General features: G+C 44.7%; 1 long non-coding RNA gene across 1 annotated transcript; it reads right to left on the minus strand.

Moving 5' to 3' along the window:
* Positions 1 to 1,021: 1,021 nt before the first annotated feature.
* LOC134089681 (uncharacterized) lies at positions 1,022 to 11,601 on the minus strand. The gene is made up of 3 exons (XR_009940113.1): positions 11,387 to 11,601; positions 10,150 to 10,301; positions 1,022 to 1,500 (listed from the first exon to the last, which is right to left on the minus strand). It is a non-coding gene; the product is annotated as an uncharacterized LOC134089681 (long non-coding RNA).
* Between the last annotated feature and the right edge of the window lie 410 nt (positions 11,602 to 12,011).

Here is a 12,011-nt window from a genome sequence, read left to right on the forward strand (position 1 = left end):
CTTTTATCCTTTCCTATGTAGGCTATAATGTGATGGCCTTTACTTACTAGTGTTTCAATTTCAATATGCTACCAGAGAATTTACTTTCCCCTTTCAGAACAAATAACGTTAGCTGTTTCTTAAACTTACACTTGTGTAACACAGGTAAACTATAAGGCAAATAGGCCTATACCTGGAACTGGAATATCAGTGGCTCCAAGAGGCAGACCAAAGGTTGTAGCAAAACTTATTTATTTTGTTAATTCATAGATAAGATAATGGCTTGTACTACCACAGACAAAAAGGTTCAAGTACCCCCAACCCTGCAAACAAACGTGTAAAAGTAACACTGCAAGGATCACGCTATAAGGCAATATCAAAATCACACCAGTCTCTCACACGGGTATAAATCTTACTGCAAGGGTCACGCTATAAGGCAATATCAAAATCACACCAGCCTCTCACACGGGTATAAATCTTACTGCAAACAATTAATACACACAGCACTGCAACCGTGAAACAAGGCAAGCTGGGGGCAATGCAACCTCACGATAGGGCATACAAACATAGTTAAAATAGACATGCATATAAAGAATAAATATCAAACATTTACATTTACCCAGGCGGGAAGTGCGACGGTCGGGAGAATGCGTTGCCTGCCGCTACAATTACAGCAGCACTAAACATGAACTGATTTGCGCTCTAGACTACAACAAATTAATTCAACTTCACATATCTCACCAACTCAACGTTAATGGCGATTTCCGTGGCGTGCTCTCCCGACTCCCGCATTTCCCAGACAAAGCGGCCGCTTCTCACCTGAGTCTCAAACATTTTAAAAACATACGTTCATCCACACACCTCCCTCACACCTCTGTGACGTCATGACGCAAGTTCATTCACTCAACCAGAGCACAGCACAGGATGAGATCCAATCACACAAGCAGGACACAACACACACCCAAAACGAAAGGCACTGTGTCAAATAACAAACAGACAGTATCAAAATCACCTCAACCACACAAAAATAACCCTCTACTGGACGCCGTTACATCCCTCCCCACTTTGCAATAGCCATGTCCTCATGGCAGCTTGTCCGTTACGCTTCTTCAATGAGACGAGTGGGTGGCGCCCCCAAGTTAGAGCGAATGGATCGTCTCACACATTGTGATGGGGTTGGGGTAGTTCCAGCACCTGACGGTTGCTGGCTGAGAGGCTGACCATCGTCCTGTTCAGGTTCTTGTTGGAGCGCAAATGTTCTTACAGCAGGCTGTGGACCAGACTGATCATAGACAGTCGAGGTTGGCTGATCATCGCACGCTGGGGTGTGTTGCCGAATCGTCATACCAGAACAGTCATTGTCTGGCAATGGAGCAGTGTTGGATTGACCATCTGTGGAGGAAACTGGAACCAGACAGATGGATAGTTCGTCGTCCCCTGGGATGGACTGTATGCTGCCCCCGCTGGAGCGGTCATCGTCCCGCAGAGCAGTAGTGCTGGGTTGGCCAATCAGTAAGGGACCTGCAAAAGACAGACCATTCCACAGGGAGGCAGAAGGCCCCACATTACCTTGTGGAGAAACAACAGGTGGAATGTTAGATGGCACAACAGAAACAGGACATGGTTTCATTAAATTTCTGTGTAATACCATTTCTCTCCCCTCCCCGGTTTCTGGCTTTACCACATAAACAGGTAGATCAACATTAGGTTGTTTCACAATCACATATGGTTCATTTTCCCAATAATCTGTCAATTTTCCATAAGGCCTAGCACCCCGTTTCTTTAAGAGAACCCTCTCCCCGGGAAGTAAAGGCAAATTAAGGGGACAATTATCATAATGTGCCTTTTGATGCATCTTGACCTTTCCTGTCTGCTCCCTTGCCGCGCTATGGGCATAAGACAGCCTGCGGTGGTGCGCATGTACCCACTCAGGTAGAGGATCTGACACATCTGGAGGAGATGTCCCTAAGGCCACATCGACTGGCAGGCGTGGGTGCCATCCCAAAAGAAGATAGGAGGGTGTGTGGTTGGTGGAACTATGCACGGCATTGTTATATAAGAAAATCAACTCTGGGAGGTATGATGGCCAGTGTGACTTTTTATCATTCTCCAGTGTGCCTAACAATTGCAGAAGAGTGCGGTTCATTCGCTCACAACCCCCATTCCCCTGAGGGTGATATGGGGTAGTATGAGTTTTCTTGATCTTATATAGGGCGCACAACTGCTGCATCACATGCGATTCAAAATTTGGACCTTGGTCAGCATGTAGTTGTTTTGGGCATCCAAAGAAACGGATAACATTTTCCCATAATGCCTTTGCTGTTGTTGCTGCTGTCTGATCCCGCGTTGGGACAGCCCACGCATACTTAAGTCTCGTTTCCACCGACCAGTACGGTACAGTTCGGTTCAGTTCGGTCCGCAATTATTTGTGTTTCGATTGTGAGAAGTTCTAAAGCGTACCTAAATAAGCGTACCGAACCGTACTGTTTTAGGGGACCCTTCTGTTGAGGTACCAGTTTGTGGTACGGTATAGAGACACGCCCATTGCTGTTCGATGATTGGGTGAGATCTGTGATCACCGTGCGCGTGTGATAACGTCTACAAGTCAACTAAAGGGCGCCATCTTCAAATACCCGGCAGTCGGACAATTTGGACAATTTTTTGGTAAAAAGTAAAAAAAAAAATGGCTAATAAAAGCGCAGCATTGTGGTCAACCCAGGAGGTCCAGACATTCCTGGGAATAATTGGGGATCATCAAATCCAGAGGGAGCTGGACGGTTCTGTGAGGAACGAGAAAGTATTTCAAGGTGTTTCTCAGCGGATGGCTAGTGCAGGATATCAGCGGACATCCGACCAGTGCCGCATAAAGTGCAAGAAGCTAAGAGGGGAGTATCGCAAGATAAAGGATTACAACGGCCGGAGTGGGAACAACAGAAAGACGTGGAAGTGGTTTGATATGATGGACGCGATCTATGGACACAGACCCGCGAGTATGGGGAGAGAAGCAGGCATCGACTCCGCTACCTCTCTGCTGGAGGCCATGATGGAGGACTCTGAAGGTAGGTGTTAGCGTCAGCTTTGTGCTTGACTTGTACAGTTAACTAATGTCTCATCACTGACATTGTCACTAGTGATATATAAATGCAAAGTTAACAGTAAAACCCACGATGAATGTACCGTCAGACTGCTGCTAAGCCCATTATAGCCAAACTGTTTACAACACTGCAAGCTGACGTTAGCAAAACATTATATCGTAGAGTACCAATTTCCGTCCTTTTAGACTGAATAAAATTCGAAATCAAATATGAAATTGCATGTTTAAATTAGTTTTGGTTTGACAATTTTAAATTTTTCGGGTGTGGGAAGTGTAAGACAAAATATAGTTTAGCTCCACTCAGACAAAATATAGTTTAGTTCCACTCAGCTTCTTGTACAGGCAATGGTTATCTCCAAGCTGGACTACTGTAATTCCCTGTTAGCTGGCCTACCTGCTTGCGTATTAAGACCACTACAGTTGATTCAGAATGCTGCAGCACGACTGGTCTTCAATCAGCCAAAGAGGACACATGTAACCCCTCTCCTAGTTACTCTCCACTGGCTCCCTATAGTAGCCAGAATTAAATTTAAATCTCTCACTCTGGCCTATAGGACACTGACTGGATCTGCTCCTAGCTACTTCAGTTCTTTGATGAAGATGTACATTCCCAACCGCCCATTGCGATCTTCTGAGGAGCGTCTGTTATGTCGACAAACCATACATGCTAGGTCAATCTGTAGATCCTATTCTTCAGTGGTTCCGTGTTGGTGGAATGAGTTGCCCAGTGCTCTCCGTTCAAGCAACAGTTTTGGATCTTTTAAGAGGGGTCTTAAGGCATATTTGTTTAATATGCACTTAGTCTTTTGAGTGTTTGTTATGTGTTATGGTTTGTATAATAGTTTTGTTTTGTTATAATTTGTCCATTGTTAAAATTTTACATTTATTCTGCTATTGTCCTTAAATTTAGCCATACCTTGCTATAGTTATTGTTATTAGATAATTAACTAAGTGACTTATTTGATTGCTTTTGTCATTTCATTGTTTTATTTCTCATTAGATTAGTGCTTAAATGATTGTTGTATTGATAATATTGCTATTCTCCCTTTTTTGTAAATTGTTCACTGTTATTTAATTTGTATTGCTATTTATTTGTATGTCGCTTTGGACAAAGGCGTCTGCTAAATAACCATAGCCATAGCCATAGCCATAGCCATAGCCATAGCCATAGCTCTCTCCGAGCTAAATCGATAGGATTTGTTTGTATTTTCTGCTAGCAGCATTAGCACTAGGGACGTGCACAGAGGGGTTGTTCAGGTCGCTCGGTGAGTTTGTGATGTATAACAAACGAACAATAATCATCATCAAGTTGTATGACATTAATTCAAATCTTCCAGGCTGGTTTGCTACGTTTAGCCTAAATAATCAGTCAGATAGCTTGCAAGCAGACAAGCAGCCTGTTGTCACATACAGGCAGCAAAGGGCAGCACATCCGTGTTTGTGTTTTCTGCTACACAGCATTACTGTTTACAACAGCTCAGGCGATTTAACGTTTAATTGGTTCAAATCTAATTTATATAAGCTTTATGGGTAGGAGCTTATGTTTTTCAAAGTCAGTCGCCCCGTTTGGCATGGAAATGAGCTACCCTGTAGACGCAGCAAGCTCTACTAGCTACTTCGTGCCACTGCCTGTTAATTTATTTCGGCGTTGTAATTTGATGAATACGTGCTTTATGTAACTTTTCAGTAGAGGATCCTAACCTCTCCGACCAGAATGGCGAAGGACAGGCCAGCGCTAACCCCCTTGAGACCGCAGTTTCACCCCCAACTTCACCTGCGAGGTCCTCCACACCAGCACCACCGGTGGAAGCGACGAGCACTGAGGCCCAGCATGTACCCATTGGTAAGCGAAAAAAAGCCAATTAAAAAGCTGTTTTACTATTACTATTGTTATTTTGCCTTTTGTAGCCTATATTAACACAGTATAATCAAAACATTTAATTCCTGTAATCTCATTCACAGCTTATCTGTTTGACCATAGGCCTACTTGTTTTATGTTACAAAACAAATGGCTCATACAATATTCCTGTCTGTTGTGAATTCTAGGCAAAAGGAAAAGGGGGCAACAGGATCTTGCTGCAGTACTGCAGGAAATGCAGAGAGCAGATGAGCGGCTACTGGAGAGAATGGAGGAGCGTCGTGAACGCCAGCTTCAGATGCTCCTTGAGGATGCTCGTGAGGCAAGGAGGCAGCAGGATGAGCTCGCTCATCAGCAACAAAGGGAGACTGCAGTCTTCAATCAGGGCTTCCTCGGCACTCTGAGTCAGCTGGTACAGGTGTTGGGTACCCGCCATGTGCCACCTTCCACCCAGTAGTGATCTGTGTATTGTTTGTTTGTTGCTGTATACACTACATGTTCTGTCGTTTTGTAATTAAAATATCTTTCAATTACAAAATGTATATTTTTCCATATTATTTTTTCCATAAACTTATGCTCAGGTTTGTTCCATATGTATGTAGTGAATGTTAGCTGCAATGTGACCGTTACTGACAAGTGAAATTTTGCAGTTACACTACTACAAAGATGCTTACTAGTTAAAGTGTAAGTATTAAAGTGTATTTCAGATAGCTTTGATGGATAATAGATATTTAACTTGAAAACCCATCAAACTACACTAATTTATATTGGAAAAAGTAATACCTGTAAAAACTGTTGTCCTATCTGACATTAGAGGGATAATACATGTCTGTCAAATATGCTTATGCATGGTAAGATCAGAGTAAAAGGAATTTATTGGTATCCATAACAGTGTCAAGAAAAAAACCTACAATAGTATCTACTTATATCTATTTACATCTGTTTGTATACATACAGTAACATTTAACAAGACACTCACTTACTGATAAAAGAAATGGTGTTTATGTAAATAATCACACACACTTAAATATATAAAGATAAAATATATAAATATAAAGATAAAAAAAGATTTAACTGTTCAAATGTCTCATTAAACCCTCACGCACATCCCTGCCTTCTTCCACTGCACCCTGTCCCAGGGCTAATGCAGGCTGTTCTGCAACAACTGCTGCAACAGGAGCATCCCATTCCTGCTGGTAGTCTTCTCCATGTCTTTCACAAAGATTGTGCAGGGCACAACAAGTCAACACCATGGACTTCACCAGTTCAATGTCGCCATCATTCCTTTTCATAAGGCAGCGCCACCTACCTTTCAGTCTCCCGAAAGCATTTTCGACTACGACCCGTGCCCTGCACATCTTCTTGTTATAGGTGTTCTGTTCTGCTGTCAGTCGTCCATTGTCGATGAATGGTTTCAGGAGCCAAGACTGTAAAGGATAGGCAGAGTCTCCTAACACATAATATCCCATATTCACCCCACCAACATCCCTGGTGTAAGCTGGGTAAAGACTTCCGCGTTCAACTAACTCCCATAATGTGGACAGTCTTAAAACCCGGGCATCATGCAAACTCCCAGCCATTCCTGTATACACATTCCAGAAGAGTCCCTTTCCATCCACGACTCCCTGCAGAATTATCGAATGCCACCCTTTTCTATTGAAATAGTCACAGTGGTAGTCTCGTGGAGCTATGATGGGTATGTGGGAACCATCAATGGCTCCAACACACTGTGGAAGCCCCCACCTGTTCTCAAAGTAGGCAGCCATGTCTTTAAGTTTTTCTTGGTCCGGAAAAGAAATCTGCTCTGGAGCCAGCAGTGTACAGACAGCCTTACAAAATTCCTGTACACAACGACATACTGTTGTCTTACTGACCCCAAAGAGATGCCCTATGCTTCTGTATTCACTGTTGGTTGCCAGTTTCCACAGCGCAATAGCAACCCTTTTCTTGAGCGGAACACACAGTCTGAAGTTTGTGTCCATCTTCTCCATCATTGGACGCAGCTTTGAACAGAGGTATAAAAACGAATCTTCAGACATCCTAAAGTTGTGCACCCACTGTGTGTGTGTAAATGCAGGAACAATCACATCCCACCACTCATTGGCCCGACTGAAAGCCCAAACAGTTGGTCTCTGACGCTGTTTTTGTAGCAAATGAATTGTCTGGAAAACAGAAATAGCAAGCATCGGCTACATTAGTTATGATGATTTTGTGACACTAGCCAAAGGCCTAGGCATATTAGGCCTACTTCAGTCTCTGCCTCAGATTGTTGATATTCTATCGTCCAGAAAATTGAATTATGATAGCCTATGCAGTATAATTAACAATTATTCTATCATGTAGACTTCAGATTAAGTGAATAACTGTGTTTGAAGGGGACGTGGCTTAACGTAGGCTATAATGAACTATTTTTATGACTCGATTCAAAACAAGGTCGGGGGGCATCATTTTTAACAGAGCTTCCCGATACAACACTCAATGCGTCGCTACCATGGCAATTGAAAACCCCTGGCTATACTACAAGGCTAGGCTACATTATTGACATGTTGTAGCCTATGACGGTAACATTTGAACAGTAGACTAAATTCTTAAAACGACCTTACAATCTCAAAGTTATAACGTCATGATGTAGCTGACATATAAAAAGAGAAGACAACACATAATATACGAAAACTCACCCTCCTGCGCCGTCGTGTTCGCCTTGCTGCTGCGAGGTTGTCCATTTCGTGCCAACTTTGTAGCGTCTCCCAAACTTTTCTGTTTTTCTGCTGTGTTGGTCTTAGCAGCCTGCAGCCTTGTCTTAAACAACAATTGCCTTCTTGCTGTAATAAACAGCCACACTCCAAGAAGGAAGTAGACGACAAATTCCTCCACAAATTCCTCCATCGTTTTTATCGTGTATGCCTATCAGCTGTCTTCTTGTCTCAGCTGACTGTCAGGCCACGGATTTGATTTTCGCGCTAATGATGTCACGCGACGACATCATTAGCGCGAAAATCAGCTGACGGAACAATTGGTATCCCGCCTGTCATACAGTAGTGCCTTTTGCAGTGGGTACACAAAGCGGACCGAACTGTACCAAAACGTTCCGTACCAAAACCTAATGTACTGAACCGAACTGTACCGTACTACTCGGTCGAAACGTAGCTTTAGTAAAGGCATCTATCATCACCAACACATACTGGAGTCCCTCTGAGGATGGAGGTAGTTTAAGAAAGTCCATTTGTAGTATTTCCAGAGGAAATTACGTAATGATTGGGACCAATGGGGCTTTCGTTCGAGTTGTGGGAGCTTTTCGCAAGAAGCAGCGAGAACAAGATGTACTCCAATCCAACACATCACGACCCTGTCCCACCCAGAAGAAGCGACTTCGCATCAGATGGAGTGTCTTCTCTCCCCCAAAGTGGCCTGCGTGCTCATGGCATAGCTTCCAGGCTTGTTTTCTCCATGTAGCTGGCAACACCAGTTGGTGCCACTCTGCCAAACTTTTAGGGTCCCTCAAGCTACGGTACAAGATGTCATTCTTTAAGAAGAGTCTGGAGCGATGTTTCCACAGACGTTTCGCCTCTACAGGGAGTGCTGCTCTCGCTGCAGGTGGAAAGTGTCGTCGTCCTAGGGCCTCTATGACTGCACGGATTACCGGATCATTCCCTTGGGCCTGTTTCCAGTCCACAGAGGTCATCTCAGGGCACTGTTGGGCGGCATCAAGAGGTTTGACAGCTGGGGATCCCAGGCCTATTGTGTCACAGCAAGCATGCACCACCTCAGAGCATACCGTTTCCATCGGGTCAACGTCCTCCTCTCCAGGGTCGTTGGTCTGTAGGGGCACTCGAGACAGAGCATCTGCATTAGCATTTGTTTTCCCTGCTCGGAATTTAATCTCAAAGTTATAATTTGCTAGTTGAGCAGCCCATCTCTGTTCTACACTCCCTAAATTTGCAGTTTGTAAATGAGCAAGGGGATTGTTGTCAGTAAAAACAAGAAATTTTGCACCTAGCAGATACTCATGGAATTTCTGTGTAATGGCCCACTTAAGGGCCAGAAATTCCAATTTAAAGGAGCTATAGTTTGAGTCATTCTTTTCTGATGGATGTAAACTACGGCTCGCGTAGGCTATAACTCGCTCCTTCCCCTGCTGGACTTGGGCTAAAATAGCTCCCAAACCCCTGTGACTGGCATCAGTGTAAAGCACAAAAGGAAGTGTAAAATCGGCATATGCCAACACAGGCGCTTGGACTAGTGCCTGCCTTAGCTGTTGAAAGGCGTCTTCTGCCTCAGCGCCCCAGTCCTTTAGTGGCTGTGTCTTCTGACGAGTATGGTTCCTGGATTGGCCACAAAGGAGCTTGTTAAGAGGCATGGCAACTTTAGAAAAATCTTTTATAAAGCGGCGGTAGTAGCCAGTCAGCCCTAGAAATGCTCTAAGTTCCCGAACTGTAGTTGGTTGTGGCCATTCCTGTATAGCTTCTACCCGCTCATGTAAAGGTGCAATGCCTTGCTCAGACACCACATGACCCAGGTATTTTACCTCTTTTTGGAAGAGAAAGCACTTACTGGGCTTCAATTTAAGACCTTGGTCTGCCAAGCGCTGGAACACCAGCTCAAGTCGCTGTAGATGGGATGAGAAGTCAGGTGAAAAAATAATAATATCATCCAAATAAATTAATAAACTTTGAAAGTTTAAATCCCCTAAACAAGCCTCCATTAATCTTTGAAATGTAGCTGGCCCGTTACATAACCCGAATGGCATGCGATCCCATTCATACAAGCCCATGGGTGTTATAAAAGCTGTTTTTTCCCTGTCCTCTGGGTGAACAGGGACCTGCCAGTATCCACTGGCCAGATCCAGAGTAGAGAAGAACTTCGCCTGGGAAAGCATGGTCAAAGACTCCTCAACACGTGGGAGGGGGAAGGCGTCTTTACGTGTAAGGGTGTTTAATTTACGGTAATCCACACAAAAACGTGTGGACCCGTCCTTCTTTTTCACCAACACAATTGGCGAAGCCCATGGACTTGTGCTCTTGTGTATAATGCCAGCTTCCAACAGGTCTTGTAGGAGAACACGCACCTCTTGATAGAGGCTAGGGGCAATTTGGCGATGACGCTGTCGAACTGGAGCCGAATCACCTGTGGGAATCTCGTGAAAAACAGTATGGGTGTACCCGTAGTCATCATCACTCAAGGCAAAAACATGTCTGTATTGAGCCAGTAAACATCTCACCTCTTGGGTCTCTTTGGGGGACAGTCCGGAATTCTCCAGCTCTACTGGGATGTTGCTTGGGTCAGAACTAGGGAGGGAAACTTCTGGTTCAAGGTGGACTTCCATCACGCCAGCCGTCTCCATCGATAGTTGCACTGCACCCGAGACAACATCTGTTGGTTTAATCAAGGACATTTGAGCTAATTTCTGGTACTTTTTGAGAAAAAGGGGGCGGTTACACAGGTTTTTCAGTCTTACTGGAACAGTGTTTCCTTTAGCAGACACAACAGCCCGAGCTACCCAATAGGCCTCTGTCTCTGGTGGTGCCTCAACCAACCCCAAGTATGGCCGACCTCCTGGTCCACCACGCACACGTCCTGGAAGAACCATCTCTTTTCCCGGTGGTACTTCAGTGTTGGTCAGTACTCTCACAAAACTCACTTCACCATGACCATCATTGAATTTGGCTTCTTCACTACAAAGTCGCATTGCGGACGTCCACGCCTGACGGCCAGATGGGGTCGCTTCGAGCACCAGATCCAGGTTAGCATGCTCTCTTGATGGGATCTTATCTTTAAACAAAATGGACCAACAGTGACGGAGAATATTCATTCCTAACAAGCATGGGCTACGGGTTAGACATTGATCTCGCACTACAATAATGCCACAGCTGGGGAGTGTCAGACCGCCGATACCAACAGTTGTTTCTAGGCACCCAACATACGGGATTGACCTCCCATTAGCAGCTGTCAGCGAGAGCCATGCAGAGGGGTCTTGTAACTGAGCACCACAGTCTCCAAACAGTTCTTTAAATGTACTTTCTTTTAAAAGACTAACTTGAGAGCCAGTATCGATCACACATGGCACTTCCTGTTCGGCCAACCGTGCCATAACAATGGGGCTTTGTCCTACCAAGTTGTTAAGAGCTCTTCCTCTCACCCCGGTTTCCCCCACTGACAACCCCGCGTCAGTGGGGTTTACTAGTTTAAAGGGCGCGAGCCCACAGAATTTGAGCGCTCCCGCTGCTGACAATGCCTCTGGATGTGACCTGGCTGATGGCATTGGCTACAAATGGGTTTCCCGTCAGAAGTATATTGATGTAAGCGGGGTGCATGGGGCCTAAAAGACTGCCTATTTGTATAAGAGGGGGTTGGTAGACTAGATCGCCGCCCCCTATGGTAGTCGTATGACTCATAGTTCTGTCCAGTCATGCTTCTAGAGGTTAAGCTAAACTCCTCTCTAAGCTCACTCGCAATACCTTTTGAAAGTGTCACCATCTGGTCCTTGATCTCAGCAGCCATTTCCTCTCTTAGTTCTTTCTTCAACTGTTGGAGGTCAACCTGGGTGGAAGGAAGTCTTGTTACCTGTCCCACAGCATCACATGCAGCTAGGCCAACCTCTCCGTTCACTTCCAGGCGTATGGAGGCCTCTCGATAAGTAGCTGCAAAAGACAGATCTGGAGTAGACCGAATGAGAGTACGCAATTCTCGTTTCAACAGTTTATCTTGCATTCCATCCACAAACTGATCACGCATTAGGGAATCGCAGTTACGCATACTAGCTGAATCTTTTTGTTGCAGCTTTTTAAAGAGCTCCTGTAGTCTGAGAGAGAAGTCAGACACTGTCTCAGATGGTTGCTGTCGGCAGCTGAAACATAGAGAGCGGAGGACTGAGGCAGACATTTTATCCCCATAAAGATCTTGAAGCCTATCAAAGACTTTCTTAGCAGTGTTTCTGTTCTCTACAGCACTGACCAATATTTGCCGTTTGGCATCCCCCTCTAATTGATTTAAAATAAAATCAACTTGTACACTGTCTGGGATTTTATACATTCGAAACATTGCGTTTAAATTTTCAACCCATTCAGTCAGGCTTATTTCTGA

Source organism: Sardina pilchardus, chromosome 8, assembly GCF_963854185.1.
Source record: "Sardina pilchardus chromosome 8, fSarPil1.1, whole genome shotgun sequence".
Taxonomy (NCBI): domain Eukaryota; kingdom Metazoa; phylum Chordata; class Actinopteri; order Clupeiformes; family Clupeidae; genus Sardina; species Sardina pilchardus.